Genomic DNA, 25,824 nt, shown 5'->3' with positions numbered 1-25,824 from the left:
TGAGGAATGGACTCCAAAGGCAATGGCAGGCTCCTTTCTGTAGCACCCCCTATCACCCTCATTATCTCCTTTTCTTTCAGCCATTAACTTCTGTTGAAGATGTGAAATCTTGGAGAACGGGTTCATAGCCCATGCTGAGCACTTTTTAATTTGAGTCTCTATTTTTAGTTAAAAAAAAATCTCTTCAACATAGTCATCCTTTAGAGAAACATGTCAAAATCAGCTGAATATTTTTTTCCTCTCAAACTGCTTAAATTATCACCTATATCTTCCCTCAATTTTGATCATTTTCCCTTTCCTTGTCAAAAATCACCGTGTATGGTTTTCATATCATATAAGCCAATCACCATCATGAGCCATGGTTCCTGATTGCAGTGCCCTTGGTCACTGTGTTGGGGACAGAAATACTCTCAGTTCCCTGTGTGTGGCTCTCCTCCTCCTGTTCCCACTCTTGCTCGTTCAGCATAAGGAATCCTAATTCTCAAAGATAAGGTGGTCTCCACCCACTTCAGCACCCTTTTATCTCCTCTTCATTTTTTGGGGGAGTGCAGCCTCTTCGTCCCCGTCCTCGGTCTCAGATCTATAACCCCATATCTTTGAAATCTTTATTTCTCTACCAGAGGATTCCTTCATTCAGCAAACATTTATGCACAGTGTGGTGGTGGGGCGGACATGATTGCTTCAGTACCCAATAGACCTGAACCAAGATTGAATCAGAAGACAGGAAATTGTTTTGTGCAGAGTCCTAGGCAAATAGCCCCTTCATTGTCTCAGCACGCTGAAGGGAGAACGGAGAGAACCATCTGGTAGCCTGGGAATCCAGGGCAGCAGGGAGATAGAATGGGAGTGTTTAAGGCACACTGGATGGGTGCCCGGGGCTTGGGTCACGCTCCCACGTGCTTCTGTCTGCAGCATGCCTGCCTCCCTTTTGGACCAGTTGGAAAGCCGTGGGCTGGTTACTATGGGAATTGATGGGTGCTTCTGGCAGTGAGAGAGGGAAAGTTCTTGGAATTGATACAAAAAATCCTAGGAGAGCAGGGTTCCCCCCTTTCGGCTTCCCTGCTCACTGTTCTTGGATTGGATGAACAATGCTTGGGGAGAGCGTTTCCAAAGCTCACCTCTGGCATCCTAACAAGAGGTTGGGGGGTTCTCTCCCAGGCAGACTTCACAGAGGACAGGGCAACACAAAGGATCGCTGGTTTGCCCGACGATGAACTTGTTTTCGCAGTTGGCTCCTCACGCTTCAGTGAGCTCAGAATGAAATTCAAGCTTCTGTTTCTTTTTACACTGTCAGAGAATGTGCCACAGACAAGGAGAGGGGAAGTCAATATTTAATTCCGGAATCATGACCTTCCCTCCTTCTTCACTACCATTACCCCTCACCAGAAGTGGGGGGCACATTCAGTGTTTGTTACAGGTTTGCTGATTCTGAAATGTCAGAGATAGAAAACAGATGTTTTAATGAAGTGATACCCACATTGGAAAATAGCGAGTTCAAAATATATTTTATAAGTTAACTTTTATTAATTTGATTAATCAGTAATTTAAAAAAGCTCTACCATTGTGTGTGCTAGTTTATTTTTATAAGTACTCATGAATATGGAATGTAAAGCATTGATTTGTTTTTCTAAGAAAAATACTGGCTTGAGGAGAGAAGAATATTAAAGTATCATGAACATTAGAAAGTTCAAAAGGACAGAGTTTTCCTCCCTGACATTTTTGTTTTGGTTCGCTGTTTTCTGTTGTTTCTGATTTTTTTAACCATGAATGAAAACCTTATTCAGGGAAAAGCTTTTCTTTTGATTTTGAGAGATTTTGTTGAATTCCTCCTGTAGGTGTAAGAATGTTGTCTAGATCTATTCAGACCTTGACTTTGGGGTCTTAGAGGTGATGAATCACTTGGCAGAGCAATCATGTGATGTTAGATTACCTCGTGCTATGGATGATGTAGTTCTAGAAGCTTTAGCACTCCTTTTAAATTCATTTAATTCCCCTTTCTATGGTAGGGAGGAGGGGCTGGAAAGGAAGGCCAGTCACATAAGGCCTTGTTCTCCTTGAGCTTCAGATCAGGGGAGTAAGATGATTAGAAGAAAAAAGTATAGGGGAGAGTGTGGTGTGTGGTGTTAGAGATGAATTGATGAACTGTGGTGGTGACTCCCAAGTTAAGCGCCCTTCCTAGAGGCAGCCGCTGTCTAATAAGCCACAAGTATTACAATTTGAATTGGATCTGAAAGAATAAGCAGCATCTCAACAGGTGTTTTCCTTTGTTTCTTAGCCTCAGAATCTCTCAGGGTCCCTATTTTTATGGGTGTGCTTCGCTTTATACCTATGAAGCACTTCACACCTAAAAATACTTCCTAGTATATGTATTTATCAGAGTGCCAAACAGTCTAGACTCGGGCTGTAAATGTGCCACTGGATGTGGAGGAGACAGGTGACTCCCGTGTGATTCTGTGACAGAAGGGAGCACAGGGTGTGGTGGGAGCCCCGAGAGAGGAGGGCCGCTAACCCTGAGGACAGTGGGGGCACCAGGGCCCTGGGCATGGGAGTCCGAGCTGTGCATTGGCTTCCTGACTCTTGTCATTCTGCCAGATAGTTGGAGCTCCTCCCGCTTGACCAGTGAGAAAGCTGAGACTTGTGGTGGGTCAGTTCCTTTTGCAGGGTCAGTCCATCCGCAGCTGTTGGCATTGAGATTCGAACCCATGGCAGCAGTGTTGCCCAGAAACCCCTAAACCTTGCAGAGTCGTTATTGTAACCCCCTGTGTTGTTCAGATTGAGGCTGGCGAGGCAAGTCCCTGCTCACGGCCCGACTTGTATGCGGCAGAGTCGAGATTTCAATGATGTTTTTTCCCAAAGCACATAGCTTTCCAGGTAGAGAGCCCACCCTGTGGAAATTCAGCAGAAGGGGCACTAACAGAGGCTTGGGGAAGAGGTGGCCCTTCAGTTAGGGTGCATGTAACTTGTAATCAACAGAAAGGCACTTTATCAGTGGGCACTGAATGCAGATGGAATATATGAGAGAAGGTGTGGAAAGAAGTAAAGTGACGAGTGTGTTCAGGTACCAGAGGATAGTTCACAGTTTGCCTGGAATGATGACTGGTGGAGTGGGATGGGGGAAATGAGTTGAGAAATCAGTTTGAAACTCACTCGTCTAGGACTTGGAGTGTCTTAGTTAAAGAATTTGGACCCTTTTTATCTAGTTATTGAGAATCCCTTGATGGTTTTGGGCAGGTGAAGGTGGCTGATAGGATTTCTTTTTCATATTGACATTTAATTTTTTAACTTTTATTTATATCTTTGAATGAAATTGAAATTATTTCTAAATTTTTTAAAAGATAGGGGCAAGGAAAGTTAAGATTCAGTAGGAAAAAAATAGAAGGTTTACTCTCTAGGAAAGATCATGAAAACTAGTTGTTTTATGGACTATAAATCTGATTATATGAATTTTCAGAATCTTGTCAGCCTGATGAGTTCATGGCTGTGAGATGTGTGGAAACATGGTATTGGTGTAGATCTATTTGAATAGTGGAATGTCTATGACTTATTTTATATATACAGCCACTAAGTCTGCCCCAGATGGAGGTTTTTTATGGGTCCATTTCAGATCCAAGGTCCTGCAGGAGGGGGACCTTTTCCCATGGCATATAGGCTGGTAAGCAGTTAGGGGCTCTGTGTGGCCTTTCCTGGGCTGGCTTCCTTCGTGCCAGGAGAGAGCCAGCTCCAGCCAGACCTCTGGTGGCCACTGTCCTTGAATCATTTGCCAGAAGTTCCCAAAGGGTTCGGCTTGAACTTTTAGCCGGCTAGATTATTTATAAAAAGACAGCCACCTTACTGCTATTTGGAGACGATTATAATTTTATCCCTCTTAATAAAAAATGTCCTCATTTGTTGGTATCATTGGAAGGAGAAGATATGTTGCACATTTTCTCTTTGAGCCCAGAGGTGGTGGCGGCGCGGAAGGATGCTGTCTCTACAGCTCCGGCGGTTGGGCGCTGCGTTCGTCTTGTTCGACATTGTCTCTCTGGGGCTGAGGGGAGTGTGTGGGACACAGTGAGTCTGCACACATGCTTGTTGAGTGGAAGCTGTGGGAATCTGGGATAATTGTTCCTGTGGAGTAGCTATTGTAGTTGATGGAAAAACTGGTTACGTTTTTAATTCAGCTGTATATATAAAATAAGTCATAGACATTCCACTCACTATTCAAGTAGATCTACACCAATACCATGTTTCCACACATCTCACAGCCATGAACGCACCAGGCTGACAAAAACGCCCTTCTCCCTGTTCTAGAGGTTCTGTTAGAGATAAAGATTTTTAAATAGTTTTTGATACATTGTTTCAGAATGGTAATAACACTTCAAGATTCTTTTAAGAGAAAATAACCAAATAGAACAGGAGTAACTAAAAATACAAAATCCTGTAGGCTAATTTAAAAACTACAGAAGGTGTATTACTGGCATGCGGTCCCATTCTCTTTAGAAAGGGTCACTACTCTAAATTAATACATCTCCTTTCTAGCCAAGATTTCGTTTTACTTGACTCAAAGCCCACAGTATAGATGCCACTACAAGGTTTGCCAAAAAGCATGGAACAGTAATAAGATTTTTTTTCCCCGGCAACTTGGAATTTATTTTTGTAATTCTAGTAATTAATTATGAAAAAATGTTATTAACATTTAATGGAAAGTTGAAATAAATGTGTATAAATATTAAATGACTTGTTTTCTGATAGAGTGATAGCAAAATATGAGGAAAAGGTGATTATTTGAAGATTCGATCATACTAATAGAGCCTATGTTTCTCTGACTCCTTACATTTTCTTCTAGATAATATAGCATCATAATATTGCATGTTGCACACTGAAGAGATTGTGGGAATATCCTTGGGGCATCATTCATCTGGGAGCCAGTTTATAGTAGTATGCGGGGAGATAAGTTTTATGTTTATAGCTCTTGAGTTTTTAAAAATCCTGATATTTGATTTTTATACTATAAGATATTTCACAGTGGTCGTTCTGTCTCTGAAAATATTTAGACTTCCATAATTCTGTTCTATAATTTTGTGGTGCAATATCTAGTGTGAAGGAGGTAATTGATGCATTATACATAAGGCCTTAGTGGTGTTCTGGGTGCTGTCTGCTGTTGTTAATACTTTTTTTTTTTTAAAGATTTATTTATTTATTTGAGAGAGAGGGAGAGAGAGGGAGAGCGTGAGTGGTATGAGGGGCAGAGGGAGAGAATCTTCAGGCAGACTCCCTGCCGACTGGAGCTGGATGCGGGGCTCCATCTCATGACCCATGAGATCATGACCTGAGTCAAAATCAAGAGTTGGATGGTTAACCAACTGAGCCACCCAGGCACCCCTGTTTTTAATATTCTTTATAATGACATTATCTTTTAGGCTAATCAGTATATCAGTTTTGAAAACGGGTCAAATTTAATCATTGATAAAGAATTTTACCTTTTTATACTTGTAGTTTCTTGTAATCCTTCTGATGAGCTTTTGAATGAGTAAAGATGAAGTTGATTTTCAAACAGAAGCCACATGCCAAAGTGACACAGAGGATGTTGCCGATATTTAATATACTTGAGATGATTTATGCAACAGAACCCTTGGAAGACCAACAAATGTACTTGCAGGAGCCCTTCCTTGGCACTCTCTGTTAAGACTCAATGATTTTTGGGGCACCTGGGTGACTCAGATGGTTAAGCGTGTGCCTTCGGCTCAGGTCATGATCCCAGCGTCCTGGGATCGAGTCCCGCATCGGGCTCCCTGCTCCTTGGGAGCCTGCTTCTCCCTCTGTCTCTCTCTCTCTCTCTGTCTCTCATGAATAAATAAATAAAATAAAAAAAAAAAAGACTCAATGATTTTTCCTGATGGTTACAATCTTGTTATGCTAAGCAGGGTAAGTAGAATAATTTCTATGTAGAATTTAGATTTTTAAGACCAAACTGAGCTCAAAATATTAAATGGCACATACATATATCTGTAGTTACAGTTGCAGCAACCCCTGTCTTAGAAAGGAAAGGGGGTCAAGAGGGACCACTTCCATGCAGTAGTGCCACACTGTCCCAATGATGACTCACTCTTGTCATCCTGCTGCAGAAAATAACTTGCACCAGGACCCCCTCCCCCAACCCATGAGCTCTAGGAGTCCACCTCTTGGCACCTGGCTAGGTGGGAGGGAGAAGAAGAGCCTAGAGTTACACTTTCTATCTCTTGGACCCACAGGAGATGAATAACATGTGAAATTCAGACAGTCTTGGATTGTTTTCCTTTGGCTATCAGTTCCTGTCCAGGCAATCCTATTATAGTCATTAAAACAAAACAAAACAAGACATTTTTGAAGGTTAGATGTCAGTGGTGTTACAAAGTTCGGATTTTGTGTGTGTGTGTGTGTGTATGTGTTCACATACTCTGAACTGGGGCTCTAGTTTCTGGGTATACTTAGCCAGGTGCATTAGGGACAGAGCCAGGTAATTCATGTTTCTGAAAGTAATACCCATGGGCTCCTGTTAGGTGTCCAGAGCCTTTACAAATGGTGGGGAGCTATGGCCCTTCCCAGCTCTCTGTGGACACAAAGAATGGCTTCATTTACTTCAATGGGACTAGTATAAAACTCTCCATCAAATTAGAATTCAACCCCAAGTTTTCCTTGGGGTTATAGGAGAATGTTTTGAAATCAGAGCAACTTCAGAAGACATAAGTCTAAAAATTAAAAGTCCCAGACTCTCCTGAATGTAGTTCTTAGAATAGGGAAAGAATATGCCCCAAGCTTCTCAGTGCCTGAGACTGTTTCCCATCCACTGTTCCCAGGTTTGTATTTCTTTGACTCATCCTGGGAGATAAGGAGATGTGATTTTTTTTTTTTTTTTTTTTTTTGCTCTTGGTCCACGTACTGTGCCGGACTGTGAGAAACAAGGCTGACCTCTTTTCCTCTGGTTCTTGGAGAAGGGTATTGACATTAGGCATCATTGAGCCAGGCCCTAGAGGTGTGTGCCGCCCACTCCTTGTTCGTGACTCCAGACTTTACCCCCACATGCTGTCGAGTTACAGATTTTGTATAACATGAGGGGATTGTGAATGATGCCCGTAGCTTTGGGAGACTTTGAAGAAGGTGATGATGTGGTCCTTGCCACTAAAGCCTGGAATGGGGAGCTGCCTACACTTGTTCTGTGCCCTTAAGAGCCGGTTCCTGAACATGGAGGCACCTCCACCCCAGGGCCTGTTGGTGCCCAGAGTTAGAAGGCTGAGCGAAAGCTAGCGGATGCCAGATTTAAGTACAAAATACTCGTGATGGGAACTTTAAAAATGGGCTCATACTCTACTTGGGGAGAGAAAACTTGTTCATACGAAATAATGATGGTTAGTGGAAGGCAACATACAATCTCATTGCTTCATTGACAGTTTTTATTTATTCCAAGTTTAGAAAGAAAATCTGTGTACCAAGCTGAAAATATGAGTAGGAACTTTTGCCTTCTGATGTCTGAATGCGGGGGCCGAATGAGGGGGGCGGGGGGTGGGAGGTAGGTTAGAAAAACTCTGTTCTTTAAAAAAGTGTGACCTCCTCCATGTTCTTTGATACGTAGAGGATTCTCAGTTGCCTGGTGCTTTGATGAGAGTCTAGGATTAGAATCAAGGTACAGTCTTCCCCCCCTTTGGAGAAAATATTTGTTGATCATTGCCTACCCTATGTATTATAGAAGATAAACAGTTTTCCCTTTTCTCTTGTTTTCTTGAGATGAGAGGAGAGAAGTTATCAGCCTCAAGCTGAAGCTGAATCCTGTTTATCTACACTGATTACTGTTTCTTTCTTGGGAAATTTGTTTTAAAACCAGATTAGGTTTTAGCCTGGCCGAATCTGTCCATACTCAGCTGTGAATGGGAGAGACTGACAGTCTCTCTCTGATTGGTTGTGCTGGTGGTTAATCAACTAAATGCATATGTGCTATATGAAGATACGCATTTGATACTAATATTAGTATAATTATCTCTTACTTCAATGTAAAACACTGATGAGTGTAAAAATCTCTGACATCTGTTGATGACAGATATTTCTTATCTGAATTTCTATTGCAAAACACATTTTCCCTCCCAGTTATTGTCGTTGTTGTGCCAAACAAAATAAGTAAAATAGGTATCAGGTAACTTATGAGAATTTTCAGTTGAAATCAAATAGTTTTCTGTGCCTTTTTGTCTGTTTTACAGACTTCCTCTTTGTTGACTAGGTAAGTCATAGGTGCTAATTTTAGATAATTTGGAAAATAGAAGGGGACAAGAAAAGAAATCCCCATTTATGTTCTCATATGAATATTTTCTTAATTAAAATATTCAAATGATACCTGAAAGTGCATTTGCCAGTTAATGAGCTGAGTAGATCCTACAGATAGAGATGGCATGTATTTAGAAAATTTCACAGGACTAGGGTCGTCTGTTTGGGGTCTGTGAGCTTACAGAACTGAGCACAAGATGAAAATGGTGCCAGAAGCTTTTGTGTATGTGTGTTTGAAGTTGTGGAAGCCAGAATTAGAGACTTCACCTTCTGTTAACTTTTACAGTTAGTGTCGTAGTGAAAGGAAACTTTGTAAGACGTAATGAAATAAAGAATAAAGCTTGAAAATCACTTTGTTCAGAAGTTCACAGCTGAAATAAAATGCAGCTTAGATCCTCCGCACCGTGGTGCCTTGCGGTGCCCCCAGTGAGCCCGCAGTGCCATGATGTAGTCGGGTTTCTCAGCACTTGGGGATTGCCTTTAAAATTGATGTTTAAAAAAAAAAAAAGTGATGTCAAATACTTTCTTCAGAGCTCTGGCTATTCTGCCAGTGCAAGGCTTCAGGGATGGTATTTGGTGTCAGCAGGTAGTGGAGAGTTTACCATGCTTTTAATTTTTTTTTTATTTCATTAGAATGATGTCCAGAATATTCATTTTATGCCCATAGTTATTTGACTTATGCCTCATTGTGAAAGTTCCTTGTTCTCCAAGGTGTGTGGAGGCCTCTTGGTCAGTGACAGAGTACGTATGACACTAGCTTTGCGTTCTATGGCTAAAGATACTTTCTTGCGGCCCCCAGGACAGCCCTGGGAGGAGGAGGAGGATGGAGCAGGTAGTCTCATGCCATTTTACACGGGAGAAAGCTGAAGGGGTTTGTCTAATGCCCTTTGACTACGTATTTCAACTACCATTCTTCTTTCTCTTTGTGCTCTTTCCTTTTTTACTTGGTTACCTTTCCACTGATAATAACAGCAGCCACACTGGTGATTATAATAAGAATCAGAGCTGACTTTTATTGATCGGGTGCCACGTGCCAGGCAGCGTTCTGTGTGCTTTTACATGTATTGATTCTCACCTCACTCCCAGGGGGTAGGTGTTACCTTCTTTTTAGAGATAAAGAAACTGAGGTACAGAGAGGATAAGGAACTTGCCCAAGGTTTGTAACACTACGTGATAATTATTGCAAATCTCAAATGAAAATATGTGAAATTCTAAGCAGGTTCTAAGCTCTCAGTAAGTGATAGTAGTTATGATGATTAGAGCATGTATCCAGTTATAATTTCTGCTTATATGTCTTCATCTTCATTAGCCATTGAGTTCATCTAGGGCAGTGGATGTGTCTTCCTGGCTGCTATAGCCCCAGGGCTTGGTCCAAACTTAGCACCTTGCTGATATTCCTGCTGAGTGATCCTTCCAGTGTGTGGTGTGACTGTATTCTGGGGTTTAGGACTTGATACCAGTTTTGCTTTCCATCATCTTATTGATCACCTGGTTAATCAAATCATCATGCTTAATCTGCATAGATTGGTGATATATTGAACCCAGAGGGCCTAATACTCCAGCCACCTGTTTCCTTGTCCCCCATTGCTCCAGGGGCACGTCTCTCCGGGACTGGTTGTGTTCTGAGGAGGCATTGACACACTTGAATGGCCTTTGTGCTAACTCTAGCCACTGGAATTCTGTATTTTGACGAGTTGAACATTTAAAACAAGTATAACATGAATTTTCTAGTTGAGATAAAGAGAACTTTCCAAAATTGGCTGAAAGAAGTGGAATTCGGGGAAGTTGAAAATGTTTTTGCATTAGGATATTCTATTTCCTTTGAACTGTAGCCAAGAGACTCTTCATAATAGCCTGCATTTAAAATCCAATTGTAAAAAAAAAAAAAAGTGACAACACATTGTGGCAGTTTACTTGTCTTGTTTGATGTTAGGATGGGAGAACAGGCTAGTACTGTCAGTGGGGTGTTTACTCTTTGAGTCAGCCTATTCCAAAGTAGGAGTGTTTCTGGTGGAGTCAAGACTGAGTGACTTTCTCCGTGGTTGAAGCCAAAGGGACACCAACAAAGCTGCTGCTGTTTTGATCCTGGGGTTTTGATCTTCTTTGGTTTGCTAAAGCCCTGTTTGAAATTGCCATTAGTAAGCAAGACACTACCTTACAGGAAGGAATCAGGAAATTTAGATTCTAATTCTGGTTTCAATTCTGTAACTCATTGTGGATGATTTGATTGGCTGGAAGAGAAAACTCAACCTGGCTTTTGTTTTTCTCTCTGAACAAATGAAGTTAGTTTTCTTAAGGAAGGGTAATTGAGATAATGGCTAAAATTCTACCTGGTGAGTAACTTACTCCTGTGTTCCTAGGGAGTGGAATTTAACCTTTGTGGGTCTCTAGGGTATAATGAACATTAGACCTGAGGCTACGCTTCTGGGAACAGGGAAGTCTCTAGGTCCTTATTTTTGTTCAGGTATAGAGTACCTGGAAGTCACGGTGGTTTTAATAGCAAACCAGGAAATACCGATATATCAATTCCATCTTAGGAACTGTGAATGACTTTATTAGCAGAAAATGACCACGTATGTAAAGTCAAGTCAGAAGCACTGGCTGGCTCAGGTTTGAAGGTGAGGTGGAGAGCTGTCTCAACTGAGCATGACTTTTTTGTGTCTTTGTGGGGGTGCCAGTTTCCTGCTGCTCGCCTTCCCTTCCTTGTTCTGCTGTATGTGCTTTGTTGAAAAACCCTGTGTCAGATGCCAGAAGATTGATGAAAAGTATATGGGAGAAGAATCTTAAAACTGGGAGTTTTCTTTCGCCAATTTAATTTGTTTTGCGAACAGGGAAGAAGACGTCTGTTGTCTTATTTTTATCAGGGGACCGTATTTCTCTCAGATCTTAAGCTCATTTTTTAATTTTAACGATATGTGTTCACTGCAAATAACGTAAGCAATAAAAGAAAACTTAAAAAATAAAGTAAAAATCAAAAAATGAAGTTAAAATCACCGAAGGCCTAAACCTAGCAATGTATTTTAACATTTTGTCAAATACCCTTATATAATGTTTTTTGCATACATGTAATATAAAGTACATATATACCACTTTTTATTGGGTTTTATATTCTGTTATATTTCTGTTTGGGGGCTTTATAGATTTTTTGGTCAGTCCTGTACTGATGTCAGATTTATTTCTCAGGGTATCCACATATGGCCAGAGAGTATTTTCTCCAAGACTCTGTACCCATTTATGTGAAATGCTCTAAAATCTTTGTAGGAAGGAGAGGCTATTAATTAAGCAAAACTTCAGAGAAATTATTTATTCTGGGCAGCCAAGTTTTTCATGTTGTGAAGTGTAAGCTAATAATTACTAAGATTTCTTAAACAATATTAATGAAAAGAGTTCCAGAGTTCTTGTACACTTTCAGCATATTTGAACGTATACTTTGGCCCTGGGGATTTATTTCTAGGAATTTGTCTTCCTGAAGTGGAGAACATGCACAAACATGTCTGTACCATGGCATTCCCTGCCACGTTGCTTATGAAGGCAAACATTTGGAAATGATGTGCAGTAATTCATGGCTGTGTTCAATACTGTGTATCCAACAATGCATCCATAAAAATTCACATTCTAAAATATTTGAGAGAAGGGAAAATGATCATGGTGTAATAGGAGAAAAATGCATGTTAGGAATTGTACACAATGCCAACTTTATGAAGAAAAAACACTCTATTCTTCCAAATATATTTGTGTATTTTTATGCTTACACAAAATACATAGATACATGCACTCATGAATACTTGATTTTTTCTTATAAATAAAAAGTGTAATATGCATATAGAAAAGCACACAGACTCTAAGCATTTTACCACTGATAAACTTCTGCGAACTCAACACACACGTATAACCATTACCTAAATTAAAAATTAGAATATTAGAAAATTAGAATTAGAATATTATCAAATTCCAGAAGCTCCCTCATGTTTTCTCCCATTTCATTACCCTTCCCCACCCCAATAAAAGGAAAGGTAACCATGGGCTAGATGTGTCTGATTTTGAACTTTATAAAAATGGAATAATGTGGCAATATACTCCTTCGTCTGGCTTCTTTTGCTCAATATTGTATTTGTGGGTATAACAGCTCTGCTCTCCCCCTGTAGTATTCTGACATGTAACTATACTGCAATTTACTTATTTACTACTGAACATCTGTTTTTTTGTTTCTGGTTTGGTGTGTGTGTGTGTGTGTGTGTGTGTGTTTTCCTTTCCATTTTTGCTATTATAAAATGCAATGCCGTTATGAGCCTCGCTGTATTTGTTTTTGGAGTACCTATGTGTACTCTTTTGTTGGGCATCTGTACCTAGGAGTGGGTTACTGAATTTGGATATGTGTTTGCTCGTTTTTAGTAGATAACACAGAACCTTTTAATGTAGTTGTACCAGTTCACTGTTGCTAACAGTGTTTGAGAGTTCCAGTCGCTCCACATCTTATTTTTGGTTTTTACTTTTAGCCATTCTAGTGCGTATGGACTGGTATCCATTGTTGTTTAGATTGCATTTTCCTGAGGACTAGGGAGAAAATTATACTTTGATTTGAATCAGTTTCCTTCTGAGGAAATCTTATGTTATTGAATCTTGTGCTAATCAACTTCATTTCAGCAGGAACAGAACCTGTTATCTTCCTCTGGCATTGAGGGTGTGTTGTATGTACTCCAGGTTCTTTAATTTCCAGACCCAACACTGATTCTTCTGCATCATATAAGTGGGGCAGTCCCTAATAGATACAACTTGTCATGCATCCAAATTTTGCTGCTTGATGATCCAATTTATGTGACTTTCTATTCTGTATTGAGTGAATGTTTGAAATTGTGAAATATTTCAGGTTACCTATTCATTTCACATCATGACTGATTAAAATGTTGGCCAAAGAATTCAATTTAAGAAATCCAAAAAGAAAAACTTTCTGGCTTTAGTGTACTGATTTTCTTGAGACCAATATATTAAGAATGACTCATCCTATTTTATTCAGAGTGACCTTTAAAAGAATCTTACTCCACAGTAGAAAATGGCAAGTAAATTTAATGCAGGGGAAAGTGCATTTGAGACTTAAGGCTGGGTCTAATTGCTACATGGAATATATGTAGAAGAATGGTAATCCTTCCTAGCTTTTAGAACTAGCATCCAGTTCCTAGCTTTTAGTATTAATTTTTTTTTGGATTATGAAACTAAGAGAGATCCTTGAGTCATCAAATTACTGGTCTTAGAATAGAGAGACTTCAAGGTAGAACTTCGGCCTACCATCTTGAAGTAACACTGATATTGAGCAAGTCCTGTGTAGTCAGGCTGGATGCCAGGCATTGTCATCCGTGTTTTCTCATTTAACCCTCACCAATACTGCGAGACAGGGAATGTTATACCTATTTCATATGTGAGGAAGTTAAGGTTGAAAAAGTCTAGTGGAGGCCACATCATGATTGAGGGTGAGTGGAAATTTCCAAACTCTTATTTTACGATTATGTGATGGAAAATTACAGTATTTAGGGCTTTTGGTTTAAATTGAACAACTCTGTCGATTCTTTAGATGTCCTGGGGGCACCAGTAATGTATAAAAATGGAGTGGTAGTGTATAAATCTCAGTTGAAGGTCAGGTAGGATATTTTATGGAGAGAGTTGTTCTTGTAGCTTCATTCTTTCTCATACTGTGTCAAGGTTTTCAAGCAATCATCCTGATTAAAGACACATTTTTCAGTAAATATCACCAGTGGCAGTGGTGAAGTTAGGGAAATTTATGGTTGAGCTTCATTCTTAAAGGAACAAAAGCATGCATTTGTTAATGTTTATTTTGAACCCTGCAGCTGCTGCAGGGCTCTTTGTCCTAGGTAAATCATACATGAACCTGCTCCCAAGGAATCTGAGTCTTTTATGGATGTATAGGAAAGCAACCTTAATATGAGGTAGAAAGGGAAACTGGTAGGAGATAGTTCGTTGTGGGCAAAGTGCCACAGGAATTCATAGCAAAAGACAACTTTCAGCTGAAGCCTATCAAGAAATGATCTCTGGAGAAAGTTGTCTTGGAACTACCCTTGAAGGGTGAGGAGAATATGGGTACCTAGAAATTGGTATCTGGTTGGGGGCAAAGCCTCTACAGAGTTTATCTTTTTATAACTCTGAATAAATATGCTAATTAAATGAGTACTGCAAATAAAATTTAAGAAATTTACCCTATCAACAAAAAATGGTATGTGTTGTAAAACCATAATGTTTAGGATGAAGATCAGGCAAAGCCCCGTTTACTTTTGGCTCTGGCCTCGTCTACTTAGTGTTACCCCCAGTTACTACCTTTATCTGCCATTTCACTCTGGAGGTTCAGAAACGTGTGCTGTGTGAGACAGGACATCCTGGGCCATGTCTTTACATTTTTCGTAGATGTGCTTTTCCCTGCAGGGATTGCCCTTGTTATCATGTAAATATTTCTAACAGAGCCTGCCACAGAGTAAGAACTTGTTGGTCCTTCATGAGTGGAGCACAAGTGAAGAATTAAATGAAATAGAATGTTGTGCCTTTTTACTAAGTTCATATTTTTATCGTGCACAGGTACTTGCCTGGTTAGTCACAGCCTGCCCCGGAGAGTCATTGTAGTGTAACTCCCATCAAGCTGGCTTACAAACAAGAGGAACTGAGTGTGCAGGTTTGTGACTTTACGTGGGAACGGTTTCACCCTTAGCTATGATTGTATGTGTGCTGTTTTTTGGTCATGTGAATGATTGTCTGCAATGGCTGATTCCAAATGATTGTCTTTGTTTTTTCCCTCATTCCTTTTCCTAGTTTTTGGACCAGAAGGAAAGGAGAACTTATTCCTACTGACTCTACTGCTAGTTTAAAGTTTAAAATTCTCTTGGCTTCCCACAATGTTGTTGGGACCATGGGATAAAATTCCTAAACTAGAAATCTTTAACTGGCACTTTTTTGTATGATGAAATTTGGTTCTTTCACATTACAGCCTTTTAGTAATTCCCAACTCTTATTGAGGAAATTTTAAGTTAACTCTAACAATAATAGTCAACCATTATTGAATAATTTGTACTGAGAAATTTGCTAGACTTTTGCCTCCACGATCTCATATAATATATCTCTGCATCATCCTGTGAGATGTTGACCGACATCTTCATGTTACCCGTAAGGCTAAACGATTTTGGCAAGGTCTCATCACTCACAAGTGGCCGAGCTGGGATTTGAACCCAGTATCTGTCTGCTTCAGTGCCTGAGCTCCTGTGTTGAATTGTTCTTCCCTGTTTTTTTCTGTGTATTTATGCTTCTCTCCTCACATATTATGGTGATAGGATGTATCCCTGTTTTAGCTTAAAATAACATACTTTTAGTTATCACTAATCCTTTATGTAACAATATTTGTTTATTTCACATCTTTGCTACTCTGGTCAAGACTCTTTCATTTACTGTGGTGTTAAAGGTACTTAGAAATCGTGTGGTTTTCTTCCCCCTTAACAGCTAAAAAGGGAATTATTTAGTTTTCACATGTGGTATCCTTTTTTTAACTGGCAGTTTAGTCCAAACAGGTTCTGAAGTCCTCTGAGGCAGAAACAGAACCCTGGAGTCTAGATACTTCTTTTGCTAATTTGTGTGAAATAGCGTGTCAAGTCATTGTGTGGTGTAACTGCCCCAGGGCACAGTGTGTGGTTAGCAACAGAGCACCCCTTGTACACAGACAGGCACGTCGCAGAGAGAAGGGTAAACCCAGTGAGAAAGTACAGGTACACATTCATAACGTGTTTAGACTCGCATTAGAAAAACTTGCCATAAAACCATAAGAGAGACTCTTACAAACTGCAGGTTGCCGGAGGGGCGGTGGGCGGGAGTGGGCTAGATGGGTGATGGGCAGTAAGGAGGGCACTTGTGATGAGCACTGGGTGTTGTATGTAAGTGATGACTCACTGAACTCTACTCCTGAAACTGACATGACACTATATGTGAACTGGAATTTAAATAAAAACTTGAAACATAAAAAAAAAAACCACCCTTGCAGTAAGTGTCAAAAATTCTTACTGTTAGAAGAACATCATCTGCATTTTAAAAACACAAAAACATGACTATCAGTTTCATGTCCCGTGATGCTACAGTGGATAACTGTGTATTCGGTGTTGGTCTGCCACTGCTTGTGGGGTAAGGTGGTATGTTTTCCCAATCTAACATGTCCAGACAGAACCAAATGTGTAATTATATAAAATCATAGCTCAGGGATGATGGTTGAAAAACTTTAATAATTATTGGCAACCGTGTACCATTTTGTATTACTTTGCATCCTTATTTTATTGGCCTATTGCTGTAAAGGCGTTAAAGTTTATTTTTAGGCAGAACAGAAAGTGTCTAAAGTGTGATATGAATATGAATCTAGTTTTTTAAGTAAAATATATTTTCCATGCAAACACTGGAGAATTGAATAAACCTAAATAAGAATTTTTGCTTCCAGCATTAAATTTGGGTAAAAGCTTTTTGAAACCAGTGTAATAGGACAACAAAACTGCCACTTTAAATCCAGATTTCTTTTAAATGTGCATTGACTGCCGCTGTGTACAATGTGTTTTTTAGGAGTTCAGACTGTCCTGGCATCTGTCTAGTTTTTATTTCCTGTCTTCTCCCTCAAGTAGTCTTCTAGGCAGTCTAACTGCTAACCCTTTATTCTTCACAGGAGGGAGATTTCCAGCATCTCTTCTTCCCCTCTTGAGCTGTCCCCTCCAACGCAGGCTGTTACAAACAAGCTGCAGCGAACATTTTATTATTGAGTGTAGGAGTTCCTTATAGAGCCTACATTCCAGTCCTTCTTTTTTAGATTTATATTTTGCCATGATTTCCCCCCAGTTTTTTTTTTTTAATGAACTTTTGATAATCAAAAGTTCTAAATAGGACTAAATCTAACGTGTGCATTTAAAAAAATGGTTATTACTTTCTGTGTCTTAGGAGGCCTTTGCCTACCTCCTCCCCCCAATCCTGAAATTTCTTCTGAAAGCTTCATGGTTTTAGCTTATGTTTAGGTCTGTGATCCATCTTGAATTCACTTTTTTGACATGCTATCTTATTGATATTCAGTCTTTAAGAGAGATAGTACCTCTATTTTATAAATGAGAATTTTGGCAATCTGAGAATTTGGCACTCTAGCCACGGTATTTAATAGTAAATTTGATTTATAATTTAATTTTTTTAATTTTTTATTTTTTTAAAGATTTTATTTATTTATTGACAGAGAGATACAGCAAGAGAGGGAACACAAGCAGGGGGAGTGGAAGAGGGAGAAGCAGGCTTCTTGCCAAGCAGGGAGCCTGATGCGGGGCTCAATCCCAGGACCCTGGGATCATGACCTGAGCTGAAGGCAGATGCTTAACGACCGAGTCACCCAGGCGCCCCTGATTTATAATTTTAGAACCTTTTGTGGATGATCATAATGAAGCTATATTGTAGGTCATATTTGTATATACCATTTTGCTCAGAACTTTTTTTGAGACATATCTTCATTCTCACAAAAACATTGTTACTGACAAACGAATGTTCTTTTGGTGACTGGGTTCATTCCCATAATGAAACCAGTGATGTTAAATGCGGAACAAGACTGCAACCTTGATGTGCATGTATTTCATCAGAGAGAGATGATGTGTTTATGTACAAATGTCTGACGAAGCTGCCTGGTGTGATTTGTCTGTTAAGAGAATCATCTTGTGATAAGAAATTGAAGTGAAACAGGGGCTCTGGGTGGCTCAGTGGGTTGGGTGTCCGACTCCTGGTTTCAGCTTAGGTCACAGTGGTGACTGGTCACTCAGGTTACAAATGCTCAGGGTCGTGAGAGTGCTGGGTGGGGAGTCTGCTTGAGATTCTCTCTCTCCTTTTGCCCCTGCCCCCCTCGCAGGTGTTCTCTCTCCAAAATAAAAAAATAAATCTTAAAAAAAAAAAATTGAAGTGAAACAATCAACATGATTCAGTTATTTAACCTGGCCTAATTAATTGTTTTTACTAGCTATAGTATGGGGCTCAACTCTGCTGTCAGGTTTTAGTTGTCTCAGGGTTATCCCTTATTCCTACCATTTAAGACCTCTCCTCTGACACTGGTCACTAGTACCCGCATCCAAGGCTCAAGAGAATGCTCAGCAATCGATGTGTCATGGAGGATATATGTTATGGGTGTTTCCTAGGTGTTAGCCATGCTGCAAGCATTATCTTTTCACAACAGTCTCCTTATAAAGCAGAAGTAAGAGGGCGCCCGGGTGGCTCAGTTGGTTAAGCGACTGCCTTCGGCTCAGGTCATGATCCTGGAGTCCCGGGATCGAGTCCTGCATCGGGCTCCCTGCTCGGCGGGGAGTCTGCTTCTCCCTCTGACCCTCCTCCCTCTCATGCTCTCTGTCTCTCATTCTCTCTCTCTCAAATAAATAAATAAAATCTTTTAAAAAAAAAAGCAGAAGTAAAGAAAGATGTTCACAGCACACACTTGGGGGTGGCATGTGGGGGATCACACTCTAGTTCTCTAGGAAAGCTTCAGAATGGTGATTTCTTGTAAGTCCTTTCATGTGTCTGGGATGTGAAGGTGAGCAGGATAGGGGGAAGCAAATGTTATTCTTAAAGGGAGCTTCGCTTTGTCATTGGGCTGCCATCCATTATAATGTATGATTAAGCTCATTTGAAGCTTGCTGTTTATTGGGGAGAAAGGCTGCTCTTTATTTTGAGCTGAGCAGATGAGCATAACGGAGACTGTTCAGACACATCACTTATGGGCACTCAGATTCCACTGCAAAACTGATGTTGCCCTTGCTGGTGATCGGGCTTGTGTCCGTGTAAATACCAAGGGCAACTGGCCAGGTTCACGGCACCCTTTTAGAGTGGCCTTCTCACTAAGGAAACATTAGCTTCAGCTGATAACTCTCAAAGAAACTAGGACAGTTCTCAGGCTGCTCTTTATTTGTACAGATAAACAACGGGTGTTAATGGAGCCATGCTGAAAGCAACAGTAAAAAAAGCCACTATGTTTTAATTGTATCCTCTTAACAAGGTTATGTTAATTTTTTAATCTAAAAATTATGACTAAAGTAGAGATTTGTATGCATTATGAACCAAATTAAATACATTTTCTTAAATAATATTTGTTGTGCTTAATGTTTGCTACTCTTCCTGATTAAAATGGATGTTTATAGTCTCAAGCATGTTGACCAATTAGTTTTTATGAGCTGTTCTATATTGTGCACAGGAACCAAACTTAATGGACTTAGTTATTTGTTCGTTTGGTATATTTTGAGAACGGTTTTCTCTTTCGTATTTGTTCTCTCCATTTTGATTGAATGAAGTTTTACTGAGTGCTTTTGATGTATGAATCGGTTACTGATGTATGTAGTAGTTAATAATTGTAAGGATATAAGTGAAACTGACTTTGTCTATAAAACAGACAAGGTTTTAGAACATTTCTACAGAAAAATTTTCTGACTGCTTGGAACAACACTTTTAATTGTCATGTGAAACCAGCCATTGATTTCATTGCCATCTCTGTGTCCAGATTTATGTCAGCATTAATTAGAGTCAGTAGGGGATTCTTTGAGTCAACACTGTGTGTGGGCATTTACAAATGCACCATGGGATGCTGCTATGTCTAAGTGAGTGTTGACTATTACTTATAGGTAAAGAACTCTCTTGTCTTTGTAGATACTAGGTTATCTGAATCGAGTAATATTTGCTTAGCTATTTATATGTTAATATGTTTAAAAAGAAATTTCTCTATGAGGAGGCATTAATCATTCACTATTTGTTTGATCAGATGATGACACTGACATTCTGTTGTGTAACCATAAACTAGCTTGTCATGTTTAATGCCAAGAGCAGATGCACTTCGTAGTGTAAACAGCATGCAAAGCCCCAAATCTAAATGCATTATTTAGGAGCATGTTAAAATCTTTGTATTTTTTGTGATTTAAAAAAGTAATTGTGGATTGCTTTGTGTGGAATTTAAAAAAAAATGTGATTGCTGCCACAGCTTAAAAACTGAAGAAGCAAAATCTGGCCCGTATGCTTTCAATATAATGTGTTATTCTTAGAGACTATGTCATGCATAGAGGTTTAGTGCGTTAACTCTGGAAACAGACTGCCTGGATTCAAATCATACCTGTACCACTTACCCAGCTTTGTGACGTTGGGCAAGTTAGTTAATCTCTGTGCTTCAGTTTCCTCCTTGTAAAATAGTAATAATAGCGATAATAGTATGTACATCATAGGGTTGTTAGGAGGATGATATAAGTTAACATAAATGAAATGCTTAGGACAGTGCCTGGCACATCTAAGGACAAATGAGCAAGACTGCAAAGGGTGAAATAGATAGATGTGTGTGTCACAGGGGCTTCTCCTACAATCAGTTCCATTTCCTTTTTTTTTTTTTTTTTAATGATTTATTTGTTTGAGAGAGAAAGAAAGAGAGCCTGCACAGGTGGGGGCAGAAGGAGAGGGGGAGAGAGAGAACCTCAAGCAGACTCCCTGCTGAGTGTGGATCCTGACCTGGGGCTTGATCCCATGACCCTGAGAGCGAGACCTGAGCTGAAATCAAGAGTCAGACGCTTAACCAACTGAGCTACCCAGGTGCCCCTCCAGTTCTTTTAAAATAAGTCTGTGATGTCCTGATCAGTCAATGATATTTATAGGATGACTTTCTTTTTTTTTTTTTAAAGATTTTATTTATTTATTTATTGGAGAGCGAGCGAGAGAGAAACAGCATGAGAGAGGAGAGGGTCAGAGGGAGAGGCAGGCTCCCCGCTGAGCTGGGAGCCCGATGTGGGACTCGATCCCAGGACCCTGGGATCATGACCTGAGCCGAAGGCAGTCGCTTAACCAACTGAGCCACCCAGGCGCCCTATAGGATGACTTTCATGATAAGTATTATTCTAGGTTTTCTGGGGGATACAAAAGGAATAAAAAGCACGATTCCTACCTTAAAAGCTTGCACCATATTTAAATAGGTACCCCAAAGGAGGTAAATACAAATGAGTATTATGTAAATGAAAAGGTGTGAATCTTCAGTAAAAACAGAGGGGATGAAAAAGTATAAAAGGTGAATTTTGACCTTGGAGGATGGGAAATGTAAAATCCCATCACAAAAAAAATCTCAGCTTTTTGTCTATGAGAACCACATAACTTTATGGAAGCTCATGATGTTCATTGTTCTCTTGCAGAGGTAGTCATTTGTCTTAGATGTGTTCCCCTGTTTTTGTTTAAACGTCTCCTTTGTTTTCATCTGTAGCTCCTGTTACTCCTGAGTAAAAATGGAGTACTCCAGCCTAGAGCGTCCTGGCTCACCAGGTCTTTCAACATTTTCAGGCCGTTGTGGTTTGTGTTGATTCTGGAGTGCTCTGGAATGCCCATCTCTCTCACCTCAACGTCTCTGAGAGCTTCCCCCAGTCACAGTTCCAAGATACCTCCTCCAACCACCTGAACTGAGCCCCAGCTTCAACTTAGTACTTAGTTGTTATGCTGGGTTGTGTTTGTGGGGGGCTAAATATATGTGAAACCTCCTTGCAAATTATGAACTACATAGAGCACAGCCGTAGGGGCAACATTGCCATGTTTTTCTTGCATTATTTTTTGACCTACTGTATATTTATCCTGTCATACCTCCACAGGTATCCCCCTCTCCCCACCCATTGGCCTCTGCCACGTTAACTGAGAGCTGCTAGGAGTCAGAAGTTTTATGTTAATGCATGCTAGCCCCCCCCCCGCCCCCAATCAAGGCAGTAGGGAGCTGTGATGAAGGAGCGAGTGAACTTAAGGATGCTCTGCAAGGTCTAGCACCTCTGCTAGGTGGGTAACGTGGACACGGCTGCAGCTCTCACAAGAGGCCGTGTACTTAATGTGGGCAAAAGAATAAGGGCTTCCATATTGAAAGACTGGTGCAAGTAGGACTTTACTTCAGTGTGACATTGACCACCCCCCTTTTGACCCCTTTGACCATTCACATTGTCATGTGAAAAATGAGGATGTGATGTTTACTCTATGGGGTGGTGTTGATGAGATGAGATGAGATGTTTGTGGAAAACCATCTGTTAACGTCAAAGTGCCTATTCGTTGTTTCTCATAAAAACACACGTTAGGCAGAACTCCTCACTGCGCGCTGAGGAGTTCACATATTGTGCCCAGCCCTAGCCAGGAGGTTGATGTGGTTAGGTGAGTAGGAGCTGGGGGATTGGGGAGGTAACATGGGGCTTCCTGACCTTGACTGCCTCAGTGGCTGTGGTCCTGAGCTGGTAACAGCAGCTTGGGGGTGCCTGGCAAGCCCTTTACAGGGTGTCAGGGGAGCCCAACAAAGTGATACCATAAGCTTTGTAAACACCAAAGTATTCAGATTGGGACAGGGATAAAGTCTGTGAGGTGCTAACATTACTTCATACCTGTGGGAAGTTTACCTTGGGGGGCTTTCTAGTGTGAGGGGTGTGGAGGTGAGCTTATGTTACTACATTTTATGAAGAACCTTTGGACAAAAAAATATGAAGCCAAATGACAATTACCAAATTAGAGACACCCAGCTACTCTCTCTCTCTCTGTCTCTCTGTACTGGAAATTCACAGTAGATTCTAATAGGGAAGGTTTGTAAAAGTAGAGAGAAGTTAGCAACAATAGCTTCCTGCAGTGACTTTGGGATTTTGAATCCAGGCAGCTAGACTTGGAGTTTCTGTCTGCTCTGTCTTGTTCTCTGGCTCTTCAGGAGTCTCCAGACCAGGCATGGGCTTTCAAGTAGCTGTGCAGTTGGGGACATTGCAAGAAGCCTCTTTCATACCCAAGAATGAAAAAAATAAACAACTCTGATTTTTAATCATTTCTGTTCTCCAAATACTTGCAAGAAATGTGTTGTATATAAACAAAAGGAGAAGCGATGCCAGGGGTGATGGTTTGGTGGAGCTGCTTGTAGATCATTAGACATTTACATTAGGAGCTGTGCTCTTATGATGTTCTAAATTTTGTTAAGTTTTTTTGGACCTTAAGGTTCGCAGCTGTAAAGTGAGGGTGTTGGAGTAGTAGTCCATTGTCATGCCCAAACCGTTGAATATTGTGTATTTCAAAGGGGTTGGAAAATTTTCTCCTGGTCTTCTAATTATACATGGAAAACTTCCTAGAGGAGTCTACAAGTTTTTAGGAGCTCTTTTCACTCAGCAGTGTTTATTAAGGACTTATTGTGTACCTGAGATGACTTTGGGAGCTGGAGATAGATCCATGAAATAAGGCAGGGTCCCTGCCCTCTAGACGCTTACATTTTAAGGAGAAGGAATAAATCCACAAACACATGAAAAGGTGCTAGGAATTACTATTACATTGGATGTGGAGTTACAAATGGGAAAAGTCATGGGCAGCAGCCTCTTCGCTTGAGTGGTGGAGGTGGTGGTTACTGGTCTGGAGAGTGGAGCGGGTCTGCGGGGTGAAGAATCCACATTCTGCTCTTTGACATGCATCCAGAGTTTTAAATTTGAGAGTCTTCACTTTATACATGGTATTTGAAGCTTTGAGACTGGATGAGCTCAACTGATGACTGGATTTAGAAGGAAAGGGGCAAGGGATGGGGACCAAGCCTAGGCTCTGTTTGGAGGTTGGTTGGAGGAGGTGGGTAGGAGAGAGGACTTGGTTGGCTGCTCTTGGCTTCCATTTGGCAAGTCTGTTAAACACTAACACATGCTCTGGCTCTTCCTCTGAGTTCAGGGACTGCCTGTGTCTGTGGAAGTTTACACTGCACCTACACACACACACATCACATTTAAAAAATGCCTTTTAACACAGTACCTAGTACTTGCAAAGGGCTGAGAGGTGAGAGCTCTCTTTGGTGACTTCCAGCTCCCTCACCACCTCCTCCTGCCAAGCCCGTGCGTGCAGGCAACCACTCTGTAGACTCTCACGTCCTTCTAGATAGGCTGAGTTGAATGTTGATCAAGAGTTGGTTTCATTTATAACAAAAGCCGGTTTTTGTCAGTAGTACTTGTTACTGTGTAATTACGTAATTGAAATTTTATGTAATATGATTAAATATTAGGTTGCTACAAAGATACGCTAAATACTTTTGAAAGCTTCCAAAGGCAGGCCTCCAAAAAGAATGTTCTTAAGTAAGGTATGGTCGTGGCAACTGCAAAGGGTTGGGGGAGTTATTAAACTTCCGTAAGGATTCTCAGCTTGTTTCCTGAGAGGCTTTGAGTTTGTATTCCATTCTAATAAAACAGGGAGAGTGGGAGTTGTGGGTGGTGGTTTTTGGTCGTGGTTTGTGTAAGAATGACTAGCCTGCAGTCAGTCTGGAGACCGATCATTCATGGAAGAGATGTTCACTCTTCATCAGGAAATTGGTAAAAGAATGTATATTTCAAATTAGATGGCTTAGCTCTGTGTGTGTGTGTATGTGTGTGTGTGTTTATGGTTCTCTGCTTACATTAGCCTTTTCAGTTTCTAAATCAATTATCATCCTGTTACCTTTGTTAAGTGGCATTTTACTGTGTGGACTTCTGAAAAGCAGTTTGACAGTATGTGCCCAAAGCCTTTGCAGTGATTATGTCCTGCCTTACCACTTCTAGGACTTTATTCTGTGGCAAAACTTTTTTTTTTTTAATTCATAAAAATTTATGTTCAGGGATGTTGATCACTGTAATATTTGTAACACAAAAATTAGGTGCAGCCTTTTGTCACATAGTGCAAAATGGTTGGTGACCCATGTACATAGAACACAGTTATGGGGAGAAGTGGGCATAGGATAATGTGAAATTACAGAAGATACAAAATATTTTACATAACCTCTTAAAAACTATACCACGGTATTAAGAGTTTAGAGTTTACCCCTGGGTGGTAGGACGGTGGGTGACTTTTGAGTTTATTTTTTTATACTTAGTTTAAATTTTGTAATTTTCCGCTTGTGTTATTTCTGTAATTACATAGTAACTTTATTATAGCAGTGGATGGTTTGAAACTTTACAAAGAGACCTTATGAACTTGGTTGCTGTTGAGAGGTGGTGCATCATAGCAGGACTTACTAAGAGAGAACATGAATAAAAACGGTAAGATTACTTTTAGTCTTTAGAATAATCATCATTTATAATTAAAAATATAAACAAAGAAAATTGCCTTTATTGTTACATTAAGTACGTACATATATAAGTAAATTTACTGTTCATCTGTATAATGATGAAAGTGACTATAATATTATAATTAACATGTTAGTATTTATAAATCTAGAAATAAAATTGCTTTTAATCTTCTTGTTAATCATTTATAATAGTTGTTAATCTTTATAATGACCAAGACAGGTGAACAAAATAGAATTTTCCTCCTTTTGGAAATAAAGAAACAGAGTCTCAGAAAGGGTCATTTCCCCTGCCCCAAGTCACACGGCTGGTAATGGCAGGTTTTGAACCCAGATTCTGTGATTCTGAATCTACTGGTCTTATTGCTCCTGGCACTGCGTTCCAGTCTTTTCTCCAGCAAAGTCAGGTATGGAAAGAAGGAGTCATGGGAATCTGGCTTAAAAGTCCTGAACCGAGGAACAGACTTGAGGATAGAAAAAGGTTAAATAAG

General features: G+C 40.2%; 1 protein-coding gene across 6 annotated transcripts in view; it reads left to right on the top strand.

Moving 5' to 3' along the window:
• Positions 1-25,824, top strand: part of SIPA1L1 (signal induced proliferation associated 1 like 1) — a 447,306-nt gene that overhangs the window by 171,773 nt on the left and 249,709 nt on the right. For 5 of the 6 annotated variants that reach the window (XM_034992842.1, XM_034992846.1, XM_034992844.1 and 2 more), the window contains one exon: positions 14,851-14,944. The exons of the other annotated variant lie outside the window; for it this stretch is intronic. The gene's annotated coding sequence lies outside the window, so the exon portion shown is untranslated. The remainder of the gene's footprint in view (positions 1-14,850; positions 14,945-25,824) is intronic. 6 annotated transcript variants of the gene reach the window in all.

Source organism: Mirounga leonina, unplaced genomic scaffold (assembly GCF_011800145.1).
Source record: "Mirounga leonina isolate KUSES-001 unplaced genomic scaffold, KU_Mleo_1.0 Mir_82, whole genome shotgun sequence".
Classification (NCBI taxonomy): Eukaryota; Metazoa; Chordata; class Mammalia; order Carnivora; family Phocidae; genus Mirounga; species Mirounga leonina.
The sequence above is the reverse complement of the archived record's forward strand: the minus strand, read 5'-3'. Positions and strand labels throughout refer to the sequence as shown.